This window comes from Hirundo rustica, chromosome 2 (genome assembly GCF_015227805.2).
Source record: "Hirundo rustica isolate bHirRus1 chromosome 2, bHirRus1.pri.v3, whole genome shotgun sequence".
In the NCBI taxonomy this organism is placed as follows: domain Eukaryota; kingdom Metazoa; phylum Chordata; class Aves; order Passeriformes; family Hirundinidae; genus Hirundo; species Hirundo rustica.
In genome coordinates this window covers 100,496,541-100,509,778 of record NC_053451.1, presented here as the reverse complement: position 1 = coordinate 100,509,778, position 13,238 = coordinate 100,496,541, and the positions used below count along the sequence as shown (strand labels likewise).

Here is a 13,238-nt window from a genome sequence, read left to right as displayed (position 1 = left end):
TGACATTCAATCTTACACCAGGGTAAGGAGTGAGAGATAAAGCTCTTGAGGTAAAGCACATCCAGCCATTTAAATTTTCTTGATGTGATGCTTTCTTTATAATGCCAGTTTGTAAAAAGCAAGGGAGAAGAAGTGCTTCTTGTAATTGCCATAATCCTGTATTTTATTTGCTTCTGGTGTATTCCACAGGTGTCATGGACTAGGTCTGTGTGTGTGTGTGTGTGTGTGTGTGTGTGTGTGTGTGTTTTGCAGATTTACCTTCTTGAGGATGAAAGGCACAGCTCTCACAGCATCTCTCATCTCACAGCTCTATTATCACCTGACAACCTGTGTCCTTGGCACCCACACAGCCCCTGAAACTTGTGAATCTTTTTCTCTCACGTTTTTCTTTTAAGTTGGAGGGGAATTACAGTGCCTAAGTGTAAACAGAGGTGCGGATTGGCAGGGACATCTGTTGCGGCAAAGTCACACAGGCAGGTTGTGTGAGTTGAAAAGGCCCCTGTGCTTGATAGATATTTAGAATTTTCTCAGGCTATATCACTGTCTCACTTTTCCAAACAATTTCACCTGGACTAGTTTTGCTCTTGAGGCCATTAAGACCGACTGGCAGGGGGCTCAGGAATGCACCACTTTGCCCATTGGAATGTTCAGGTTATTTCACACAGAAGGTATGGAGCAGATTAAAATTAGAGATTAGAGATTAAAAATTAGAGATTAGAGATTAAGGATTGATAAAGCTTGTGATTTTTGTTTTTAGTGTCAGGCTTAGATGCATACACCCACAGACATGGTTAATGGCAGAAAAAGTAGTGGTTGGAACAGATGGAGCAGTGTCCATTTTCCTTTGCCAGAAGAGGAATCCTCAGCTTTACTCACAGCTTCTGGTGATAACAGGGTCTGTGGCATCCCGATTTTCACCTCATGCTCATTTATCATAGATACAAGTTTGTTTATGTCTAAGAGAAACAAAAGCATTCCCTGGCATGTTTTAAGGTTGGTAGGAAGTTACTGCACACGTGCTGAGGAAAAGCAACAACAGTAACACTGATACATATTAACATAGTGGATTATTGCCAAAATATGTCACTGCGAGCAGGCAGGCAGAGCTCACTCGTGCAGAAAGGTGTACAAGTACTTTGAACCTGAATGCAAGCTATCACACAGAAGGAGAAAGAGTAAAAATACTTAGGTTCCTTTTATTATTATTATTATTATTATTATTATTATTATTATTATTATTATTCCATAGTTGTTTGCTATTGATATTAATAAGGGTCCAGTTTTTATTTACTACAGTTGCTCATTGTGCCTTCTACAAAATAGATGTGAAACTGGGCACGGTACCAAACCTTCCAAAGGGGGCACATCTCAGCTCATAGCCTCTTGATATTTGGACAATTGTCTCCCTCGCTTTTCACTTATTTCACGGCAGTGGTCTTCGTGAAACCCGCATTCCGGGATAAGAAAGAGGAGCATCCGTGTCTATCTAGATGTGAGAGTCGGCTGTCTCTGCCCACGAATGACGTGTTGTGCGGAGCCCTGCTGCTCAGGCAGCGTTTGTCCGCTCCTGACGAGCTGCTGCCACCAGTGGGCTGTGGTTTGTATCGGCACACGCTTTTAATGCCACACGCCCCCAATGCCTGTCATAGTAGCCAAAATATTCCAAGAATCCAGGTCTAAAATCAAGCCATGCCTGAACAAGACAGCTGGAGGGAGACGTTTACTAGATGGAAAGTTTCTTTTCTCTCTCAGCAATACACGCTCAGCATAAATGTTAATCCTGTTCATTTAGGCACACCCTCATGTTCCGTAAGGGATCATTTTCCCACAATAAACTTTACACACATTGTTGAGTCCTAACACTGGTTATTTGGAGGGAATGCAATTGTATATGTATAAACTGTGAGGTTCAGATTTTGCTGGGCATTGCCGTGGGTCTGCACAGGTTGAACATCAGTAGTCAAGAAAACACGGGCTTCAGACACTGAAGGTCAGCTTCAGCAGAAAAGATCCAAACGTGTCCTGAAACAGGCACATAAGCTACTTTGAGCACCCAGTGCTTTGCCCTTGACTAAGTTTATCAAAGATCTAGGAACTACATCCCTCCAGAATTCCTTAATATTTGATCAGACCATGACTAGCACACAACAGAACCCTGACTCCTCAAAAATTGGTTTGTTTCTTCCATATCTGTGAGAATGTAGCCAGAGATGGTGGTGATGATAATCCTTATGTATATATGTATATGTACCTACAGCATATATATATGTATAATATAATATATATAGTACAAAATACAATATATCATTCACATTATATATATGTGTACAGTAATACAGAACATAGAATATGGAATATGTAATATATATACATCATAAAAATGTAGCATAATATAGATATAGTACATTTTTAAATGTAATATGATAATGTAGTATACTATAATATTAATATTACATTATGCTATATTGACTCAATGGTTTTAGTTATATTTCTTAGCCTGGGAGTCATTCACATTAGCATTTTTTTACCTTGATGGAAAATACCCTACCCAGGCAGTAAAGGTTAATGTTGTACATCCGGTTCACACACCACTAAAATGAAAGCAAAGCAGCAAGTCAGTGGAGAATCTTTCCTTTTTGGATGCGTTACTAACATGGGCAAAAATATTTAAGAGGAAAAATTCAGGCTCCTCAGCCATAATGGATTTCCTGAAAAGCTTCATCATCCTGGAGCATCCCACCTCTCCTTAGCACTGAGGGTAGCAGTATGTACAGCACAGCCCAAGTCTCCCATCTGGATCCTGGGAGCATCCACCCAGCCGCACATTTTCACCCATTAAAATATGATACTGAATTAAAACATAGCCCTGCAGTGGGTTCATGCACAAAATTGTTGTTCACATGCTGCTTACAGCTATCACCATCTTTGCTATGAAGTTGAAAAATCTCAAATTTGCTTCAAATTCTTCAAAAGAGTGAGGGACTGGGACTCCATAAATGTGGGCTGATTTCATTGCTGAGTGACTAGTGAATTACAGTGGTCTAAAGAGACTCTCTCGTGATGATCCTGAGGCAGAGTTATAGCAAGAACTTCATTTATCAGTTGCTGGTGAGCAAAATGACTGCTCCAGTTCCCGCAGTGAGTCTAAACCCATATTTTTGTTCTGTGTTTGCAACTCCAACGCACTGCCGTGAGGAAGGCTCTGATCATTAAGGGAATACTAATAATTAGGTAGTATGCTTTTTTCCTAAAATTCATTAATATGAGGAATCTAAAATTATATCTTCTCTCCCAGAGTAATAAAAGGTTGTAAGAATAATAGGAATGCAACTCTGTTGATAGCAGGAGGATGGTACTTAGTAGTCTGTCTCAATCCATAGAATACTTCAACAAGAAATAAAAGTCTGTTGGTGCTTGTTCAAACATCTTTCTTGAGCTCATACCACTGGGCACAATTGCTTCACCATCCCCATCCATCTGCAGCAACTCCATGGTTATGTGCTCCATAAATAACTTGCTGACTTTGCCAATAGCTGCAGTTTACACTGTATTTGGAAAATAAGACAACTTATTTTGAAGATGAAACAAAGATTTTTGAAGACCAGTTTTGTCCATTTTTAAAGTTAAAATCTACAGAGGCAAAGAGGAAACCCTACAATTTATGGTGCTTTTCCTTCCTGAGGGAAGACAGGATGAGCGAGAAGTATGAAGGGAGTTAGTCAAGAGGAAATGCTGAGGCTTCTCAGTTTCCTGTTCCTGGTAAGAATCAGGGACCCAGTGATGAACAACTTGCAGTCATAGAGATGAACACTTACTTGTTTTCAATTTAATTTTCAATATTCTAAGTCAGTAAGACACCTCAAAAGTCTTGAAGAAGCAGAACTGATAAAAACCCACATAATCACATTATAGACAATTGCTGGGCAAGTACTTTGGTGGGTAGCCTGCACTGCATATGTTTTATTTAATTAGATTTGTATGGCTTCATTAGCTGAACTGTAATTGGAGTTTTAACATATGCTCAGAAAATATTCTATGATGTGTTAATATTGCTTCTGGAAAATATTAAGATGATGCTTCCTAAGACATTAGAATGCAAGGCCTAGAAGAACAAAGATTAAACTGCTTTATTTTTAAAAAAACCAACCAGCCAACCAACCAACCAAGCAACCAAAAAACCCCAAAGCAAAACAAACCAAAACAAAACAAAAACAACTTACGGGAAACATATTTTATGGGGACTATGAACTCAGATAGTGAGGAAAAAATAGTGCCATAGATTAGAAACAGCAGGGAAAATAGGCTGGAGGGAAATATTCAGGTTTGAGTCCAGTAAGTGATCAGTGTGGCAGAGTTGTAAAGACCCATGCAAAGACTGTGATGTGGATGCTTCTGCAGCCAATATTGATGTGAGAAGCCCACTGTGTGTTGGAGTGAGGCTCGAGCCTTTATACTCCTTCAGGAGAACAGAGCGTAACTGGGCATTTGTTTCACGCCGTTTTCATGAGCGTTACCAAACTCTTCTCCTTGATACCTAGTGGGAATTTGTCACCGAGACACACAAAGCAGTCACACACAGACAAGAGATTTCGCAAGGCAGAGATCCTTCCAAACCAGCTCCCAGCTGAGAGAGCCGAGAGAAGAGACCCCTTTGTTAATTTTTTACTTTTTATACATTTGTGGGTCTAGCAGAAGATTAGCTTTTTGGGGTTTCCACCCCTCAGCCTCAGTGGCCAGACCAATTGTCAGTTACAATTGTTTTCAGGTTAGAAATATGCAAACAAAGGACAGAGAATGAAAAACAAAGGATTTGTTTATGTTACATCTGTGGGAAAAGGTAGAAAACTGCTCTAATATTCTACAGTAACTAAAAGATCTGACTCCATTTATGAAATTCAAAAGGCCTTAAAAAAAACTCAGAAAAACCAGAGTAACAGGAATTCACATAGTTAATTTTTAATTGTATGAGAACTCTTTTTACCAACAGCAGATGCATGGAATTTCTCTCTCACTGGAGATGTGCTTTTGCCACAAGGGCAAGTGATAAACAGATATCTCCAGTTATTCTCTTTCCCCTGTGTCATTCACCACCTTTATTAAATCTTCTTCAGTATGCTTTTTATTGTCTTCTTGTGAAAGTAACCAGTGTAGCCCCGCCAGGTTCCCTCAAGATGGATATTTGTCATGGCTTTTGAGACTGCCTCTCTGTTTTCTAGGCAGAGACGGGCAAAAAGCACGGTGACCACGGTTCAGTCACACCCATGGTACCGCCTTGCTTGTCTAGCCAGAGTGATATCATTGCCACTGAATGCTCAGGCAGTTGTCCCAGATGAGAGCAAACTAGTCATTCATCTAATGTCTTGATGAAGTTTTCAGACTTACTGATTACTTTTGTATTACTCATTGGCTCCTGTGTATTGTTTCTCTTTTTAGACTGTGACAGAGCAGAGCTTCTGAATGAGATGGAAAGTGGAAAGTGTTTTTTATTGCAATTCAAACCAGTCCTTCCTTAGGTACATCTGCATATGCTTTTCACCACTTCTACAATCATGCTTTTAATGGTAATGCCTAGAAAAGAAAACACAGTTAGGGAGAAATTAAATACCGTGAAATAGAGAGTTGCAGGGGATACTGTTTTGCTGAGGTAAGGCCAAGTGGAGCTGTGCATGAGTTGTATGAATGCATTTATGAATGGATTGCTCAAAATAACCTATCCTATGTCATTACGCTTTGGGCAATGTTTTGGAGCTCAGCAGTTTGATTATCCTTTGCCTTTAATAACTAAAACTAGACACAGACAAAGAAGTCACATATGGGACTGCTCTTTTTATTTTGCCATTGAGTCTTTCAAATATCCTAAGTCCCTTTTGATTTGGGGAAGAAAACGCAGAAACTCAGCTGGCATAGAAAGTCATTTATGCTTATTAATCCGGGTGGTTGCCCATCTGCCCCCAGCATCCATAACAACTCACCTGGAATTTAAAACCTTACAAGAATTCTTTTTTTTTTTTTTTTTTTCCTCTTGTTGTTGTTGTGGGGGTTTTTTTGTTTGTTTGTTTTGTTTTGTTTGTTTGGTTGGTTGGGGGTTTTTTTGTGTGTGTTTTTGTTTTGTTTTGTTTTTCTTTTTCTTTTTTTTCACCAGCTAAGATATACTGTGGATATTATCTAAATTAGTATTCCATTGGCATTTGTCCTGTGGTTTGGTGCCAAAATAGGTCAATTTGGTGGCCATCCCCAACTATCCTCAGACTATAAGGACCACTGAGGGTGTGCAATACCAACTGAGATGGGGACATCAGAGACTTACTTTTGATACTTCTAGTCAAAACTGTCTCAGGGAGAGAAAGCTGCTGTTTTCAATTAATGAGCAAAGGAAAGGAATGAAAGATTGAAGAGGGATTTGGTAATGGAGAAAGAATGAAGTAAAGAGTGAAACTGATCAGTCTACCTCAGAGAACTGATTAATTACTTTCTGACACAAAGTTTTGACCCAAACTTTTTTGGGGGCAAGATTTCAAGAGACACTGTAAAATTACTTAGTATATATAAGTGAGTATTTGTGATAATTTTTCTTTCAGCATCCTAAATGGTTTATATAAATCTGCCACTTTTCAAATGATGCATTAAAGTACACGTGCTTGCATAATATCAGTATTCCTCTGAGATTTTACAAATACATCATCAACATTAGATGGATGAAATCCAGCCTGCTGTAATCCAGATGCCCAACATAGGCAATGCTTCACTGAACATTTCAGTATGAAGCCTGGAGAACCGGGGAAAAAGACAAATTTGCCTTAATGTTGCTACCATACTTGTCCTGAAGCCTACAATGGGAGCTCAGAAAGCTGCAGGGGAAGGGGCAGTCTGCTTGTAATTGTGTTTCCTGGATTAGACTAGGGAGGGATCAGAGGCATCTCCCAGAGGTGGTGCCTTCCATAATTGTTCGGGGGGATGCTGAACCCCTCTGTCCTCCACTTGCGATGTCCCTGGCCCTTTGCAAAACAGAGGTACAGCAAGTGCTAGTGCCTGCTCTTTGTACTCTGGCATCAAAGATGGGGCAACCTCCAGGCAGATGGAGCTACTCAGACCCTATGGGGTTAAAACCTTAATAAACTAGGAGAGCATCTTGAACCTCATTTCAGATTCAGACCACGGTGGGCTGAAAACATTGCACAAGCAGGAGTGCACAGGGCATGTCTTGAAACCACTTGGCATGGGATAAGGGGCAAGAGGGGTCATGGCTTGAAATCACAGGATCTCCCATTCCTCAGACAGTTGCTGTACCTCCTAGGATTTGTCACAGAAGGTCTTACTCTCTACCACTGCCTCATCTAGTTGGTGATGTCCATCTGCCTCAATACTGGGTGAGACATACTTAGTCTCCACAATCAGGAAATAAAAATTTATGAGCAAATGAGTGGCAAAAACTTAAGCCTCCTTATGAAATTTTAAGGAAAATGAGAAAATACCTTACACCCTTGGGTGCCAAAAGGTAAACTCTGTGAGGACTTAATCACACTAGTTTAGACAGGAGTGGCATTCAAGCTAAGGGAAGATTGAGTTAGACAGTGAGGTTGAACTGAATCATTCTGATGAAATTTGAAAAGATATTTATGAAGCAAATAAAAGTAATAACTTTGGGGGTTCTTCAAAGAATGTGAAAGAGACAAGATAGATCTCTGAAAATCTGTAAAGGTCAAAGTCTACATTCATTTTTAAATGGTGTAATACAGAAACACAGCATGATAACATACTTAACAGCCTAACTTCAAGCCTCAGAAAAAAATATTAAATACCCAGAAGATAACATCATGATAAAGAACTGCCAACAAGGATCTATCCAATCCAATTTCTTTCTTTGGACAATAGGAAATTAAAAAGTGTAAAATATCGTGACTCCCTTAGGGGTCCTAAGACCCAAGGCCATGATACCACTCCTGTTCTTGAAACCAAACTGAGAAAATACAGCCAGGATGGGAAACCCATATAAAATGTGTCCACTAAAAGTAAGAATCAGCAATCAGTCCTCTATCAAGGTGAGAGGTGTTTTGAGAGGAGGATTTTTATTAGCAGCCTGACAGACACAGTCTTTTTCTAAAAAATGGAGGTGACAGAAAAGTTAGTCTCACTTGCAGAAAAAGTGGACCCTCCCTGATTACCCCGACTGCTGCTGAAAGCATGGCAGAGGATGCGAGTCATCCTACCTAAAGTGAGTCTGCAGCTGTAGCCCAGACTCTTCCCACAACCAGTGCAGCAGTCTTAGATGATTCAGCCAATCCAAGGATAGAGGTTGAGGAAATGAATCGCTCTCCAGTTTCCTCTCACTGCCATCCCATTCACCATAGGAGAGTGTAGAAGGACTACCTCACAATAGTCACTTAACTTTTAGATAGCTAATATTAGGTGAGACCTGTAGTCCTTTAGTAGTAACCAGTGAACTACCCAGACTCTCAGAGATATTTGGGTACTTAATTCCCTTTAAAATCAACATTAAGTAGATCTGACAACTTAACCTAGGATCTGTTGACTGAGTGAGGAGATTTCCACAAGAAATAGGTCTTATGGGCATCTTAAGACTCTTGCCTGTTCCTGCATTTTTCAGGCAAATCACTGGGCTCTTTAAGGACTCCTATACTTGGGGTATAAGCCCAGGCCACCCATATTACTGAGGGAAAAGGATTGCAGTTTGCACAAAGAAATCAATGGAGCTAAAGCTGATCCTTGCCTGAGTATCCTCTTCCCACACTGGTCACAATGACATTAATGGAAGCCTTTCTTGTGAAATGAATACCTAAAAATTGTATCTTAGTGTAAACAAACCTTGGATGGAAATGTTTTTCTGTTTTATACGTGGCCCTGTATAGACATCCTGGAGGGATAATGTCTTCTGCTATTGAAGGATTATCAGGGTGATTCTCCTTTTGGCATGAAAAAAGGTGGATGAATAGCAGAACTTTATGTCTTGAAAGCCAGGAGAGACACCTCTGCTACCCCACAGGATATTCCATGCAGCCTTTCAATGCTACGTTCCATTTTTGAAAGTGTTCATTTTTGGGGGGGGAAAAAAAAATCAAAAAAAAAAAAATCTGTCTCATCTCATCTCTGAGCCCCAACCAAACCTAAACCCCCAGCACTCACCAAAGTGAAGTGTCTGGGTTGCTAAGGTCTGGAATAAACCAAGCCTTTTGGCCCCTCACTAGAAGAAAGACATTGAGGTACCAGAGCATGTCCAGACAAGGGCAACAGAGCTGGTGAAGGGTTTGGAGCACAGGTCTTAAAAAGAGCATCTCCAGGAGCTGGGCTTGTTTAGCCTGGAGAAAAAGAAGGTTGAGGAGGTACCTGGTCACGCTCTACAACCATCTGAAAGGAGGTTGCAGCCAGGAGGGGCTGGTTTCTTCTCTCAAGTCACAAACAACAAATTGCACCATGGGAGGTTTAGAATGGATGATTGTCGGGTTTTTTCCTCGAGATTTAGGTGGTTTTAGAGTCTTTTGCCTTCTGCAAAGCTCTGAGCCAAACACAAAAAAAGAGACGGAGTCTTCAGGTCTTGATTTTTCAAGGTTGCGCGCTTCGTTTATTATTTCTTATCTTACCATTTTCTCAATGCCTAATGAAGATCTGTGCAGCTGCTTGGGCATCTGGTGACTCCTCGACTCTGACTCTGACTCCGACTCCTCTCGAGCTGGGCAGTCGTTATCTTTTATACTAATTGCTATGTATTTTTTATTTATCATTACTTGCCAATACCTATCAGTTATACTAAACAGGTCATCTCTACTTTGACCCAATCTCTTTAAACTACTTTATGCCACCGTCACTGCTGAAAATGGAGTGAGGGAAGAAGAAAGAAGAAGCAGGAGACAACGCCCCAGATCCTCCATCTTGCCCCTATTCACTTCAATGCTAAAAACCTAAATCTACTGTTTTATCACCCTGTGATATACTAAACTACTATCTTTCACACTTTTGTGGTCTGCAATCCCTCCCGCAGTGCAGGAAGCCTCTCCCATGGACTGAGATCAAAGCCAGTGTCTCTCTGGGCTCTGGGCCGGGGTCCCAGACCCCCCTGTCCAGGTCTCTGACCCTCCAGGGCAGCCAAAGGAATGCCCTGGACTCCAACAGATGATGAGAGAAAATTCCTCACCAAGTGGGTAATCACATACTCTAACAGACTTCCCAGGGAAGTGGTTGAGTCATCATTCCTGGAGATAATGAAAAGATGTGTAGATATGGCACTTAAGGAACACGGCTTAGTGGTGGCTTTGGCTGTCCTGGGTTAATGGTTGGACTGGATGATCCTAGAGGTCTTTCCAATGTGAATCTTCGACTCCATGATTCCTGCTGGTTGGCAGCACATCTGAACTCAGTGCACAGCCATACCCACCCCCCACTCTGCGAGCCCTTACAGCTCTGTGACCACGGCCCTTGGTCATTTCTCACTCCACTCACGGCAGCTGGTTGCATCAAGGTGCTTGTGTCCCACTGCACCATCACCCTGACACCACCACGACCTTCAGTGAAGACAGAGGAAAAGTCGGTGTTGGTGCAATGACCATGATTTTAGGCACAGGCAGCTTTCTGAACTGGGCTAAAGGACTGGCTGCTCCCCGCCCTTTGGATGGAGGTTGAAATCTCAGCACGTGCGAGGATCACTGAAACCAGGAGTGACATCGCACAGCTGAGGCCCAAAGGTCAAACCAAGTTCCATCCCTCTTTTTTTGAAGAAAGGTTTTCTGTGGTGTCTGTCCTGGCCCAAAATGCTCCAGTACGTAAACCTGTTTTCTTCATAATAAAATTATCATATACTTTTCATACGGTTAAAGGAACAAGCAGAAACTTACCTCTGTTTGACAGATGCCAATAATTAATCAAGGCAGATGCTTACATGTCTTATTCCCTAATCCATATTTTAAAGCTTACTCACAGCCTCTCATAGGACAATGTACTTTCTCCTGTGTATTTGGTAGAAGTAGTTGAAACACTGAGGAAATGTATTGTTCCATTACAAAATACCAAAACTCTATGTCCTGATAGAATATGAAGGCAAATGTCTAAACATATTCCTGTATTTTTTCAATCCAGCTGTAAGGGGAAATTGCTCTCTCAGGCAGACAGCCTGCTGCTGCTGAGATCCTTGAAAGGCTCCACATCCTGAGGGAAGCTGCATTTAAAATTAGCACACCTGCCTCGTGTGTCATCCAGGCAGATCCTGTTGCAGGAAAGAAATTAGATTAATAGGTTCAAAAACAGTAGTTAAATCTTTAATTTTGTCTTGTGAAGACGGAAAGTGATTCCCGGGGCAGGATATGGAGTGCATCATTTTGATGCAGTCCACTCACACCAGTTTGAATATTGGCTGATGCTTTGTAAGGTAAGGTGCTGTGAGCCTTAGAACTCTTTTTTTTTTTTTAGCATATTGTGTGTTCTTTAACATTTTGTATAAATATTGCAAAACCAATGGAAATCTACTTCTATTGAAAGGAGTTTCTTTATATCTTGCAGTTCCATGAGGACAAAAATAGTGAACGCTTGTTTATTATAGAGATCACAAATGTCATGAAAAGCCAAAAGTTTCAATATAATAAACCATTATTATACCATGCAGTTTTATGATGGTATATGTACATATTTGTGTGCATATACTTGTGTGTTTTAGTGCAAAATAAAATAGCACAAAACAAAGCACAGCTTATCTTTTCTCATGGGTGCTACTCTTTGCTTGATTCCTGTTCTTCTCCAAGCCTTCTCACACATTCCTAACTGTCCATTTTTCTTGGCATACCTGCCAGATTCTTCCCCTGCCCACAGAAAAATTTCTAGCATGTCTGTCACTGTTGATATAGTTGCCAACAGAAGTGTTCTTGCTTGGTTTTCTAACAATAGTAGTAGATAATTTTTGAAAATACAGTGATGCTTAAAAATGATGCTAAACTAGAAAATACCAAGGTATGATATACAAAGCACATATACATTTACTCTTTTCCATTTCTATGCAAAAAGTCTTGCTTCTCTATTTTCCCTCTTTGCATGACCCCTTCAGAACCGCAGCAGCCAGCAGTACTCTGCTGAATTCATTGTACATTCATCTGCCACCTCTGCATGACCTTGTCACACTGAGCTTCGAGGCATGCTGGCTGAGCTGACATTTAATGGCTCCCCACATCCGTTTTGAGAAAGAAATTGAAAGGGAAGTACAGAGTGCAAAAGAACTTTTTTTACTTTCTTTCTCTTCTCTCCTTGGCCTCCCCTCCTTGCCTGCCCCCTCCCCTTTCAGGAATGTCGTGCATACTAAGCCACGTAGTTCCTGGGAGGGCATGGGGCGGGAGGGGGGGGGGGGGGGGGTGGGGGAGAAGTGCTCTTAAAGATATGGTTGCGGTTTATTTTCTTTAAGCCAGCTGTTTAAATAGTTAGTCATTCAAAGTCAGTCACTCCAGGCTCTCTCGGAACAGTCAGAGAGGGAAATGTGCACCTCCAAAGGCCAAAGACCCTAACACTAAGGTAAGTGTCTGCAGCACTCAGACAAATCCTTTGTGGATGTATCTGCTTGTCATTGCTGAGGGTAACCTGAGACAAATTTACTCACTAAAATTAAGGGCAGTGCACCCCCCACTCAATACTCCGGGGAGAAATGCAGTCCCGCTCTGAAATGGGTGAAGGGCTGCCAGAAATAAGATGGTTGATCTTTTGGTGAGCGCAGCTGATATTATTCATGTCTTAACATCTTCCGTGGGGTGCTTATATGTGTTTTAGCAAGTTGCAAAAATAGACATTTGGTCCAAGGAGTATTACTAAATTACAGCATGACAGGTTAAGTGGTTGTGGAATGCTTTGCTGTAGTTGAGGATGACTGTGGTTTTCTTCCATTTCCTTGACTGTATTTACTCATTCCATTTGCCTGAAGAATTGCTTCAGAGGTTTTAGGCTGCATATTTGAACTATATACTGTGTTTGTTGAACAGACACCATAATTAATGGGTAACATTTGTTTTCAAAAGAAAATCTTTAGCTATTTTCCTTTCTCCAACTTTTCTTAAAAAAAAAAAAAAAAAAAAAAAAGTAAAAGTAAAAGGATTAATCTTGACCCAGTTGTTTGTCTGGGAAAACTAGGGTAGCAATATGATGATGCTGTGGGTAAACAATGGAAAACAAACTCCCCCAGGGAGGTAGGTGATGTTTCAAAATAGCTAGAATTTATATATATTAAAATGTAAGTCATTGTGGCAGTAATCTGCATA

General features: G+C 40.8%; 1 long non-coding RNA gene across 3 annotated transcripts in view; it reads left to right on the top strand.

Annotated features, from left to right (window-relative positions):
* The first annotated feature begins 12,369 nt into the window (after window positions 1–12,369).
* LOC120749376 (uncharacterized) overlaps window positions 12,370–13,238 on the top strand; it is a 40,429-nt gene continuing 39,560 nt past the window's right edge. For all 3 annotated transcript variants that reach the window (XR_005699640.2, XR_005699639.1, XR_009207578.1), the window contains exon 1: window positions 12,370–12,501. This is a non-coding gene — a long non-coding RNA (uncharacterized LOC120749376). The remainder of the gene's footprint in view (window positions 12,502–13,238) is intronic.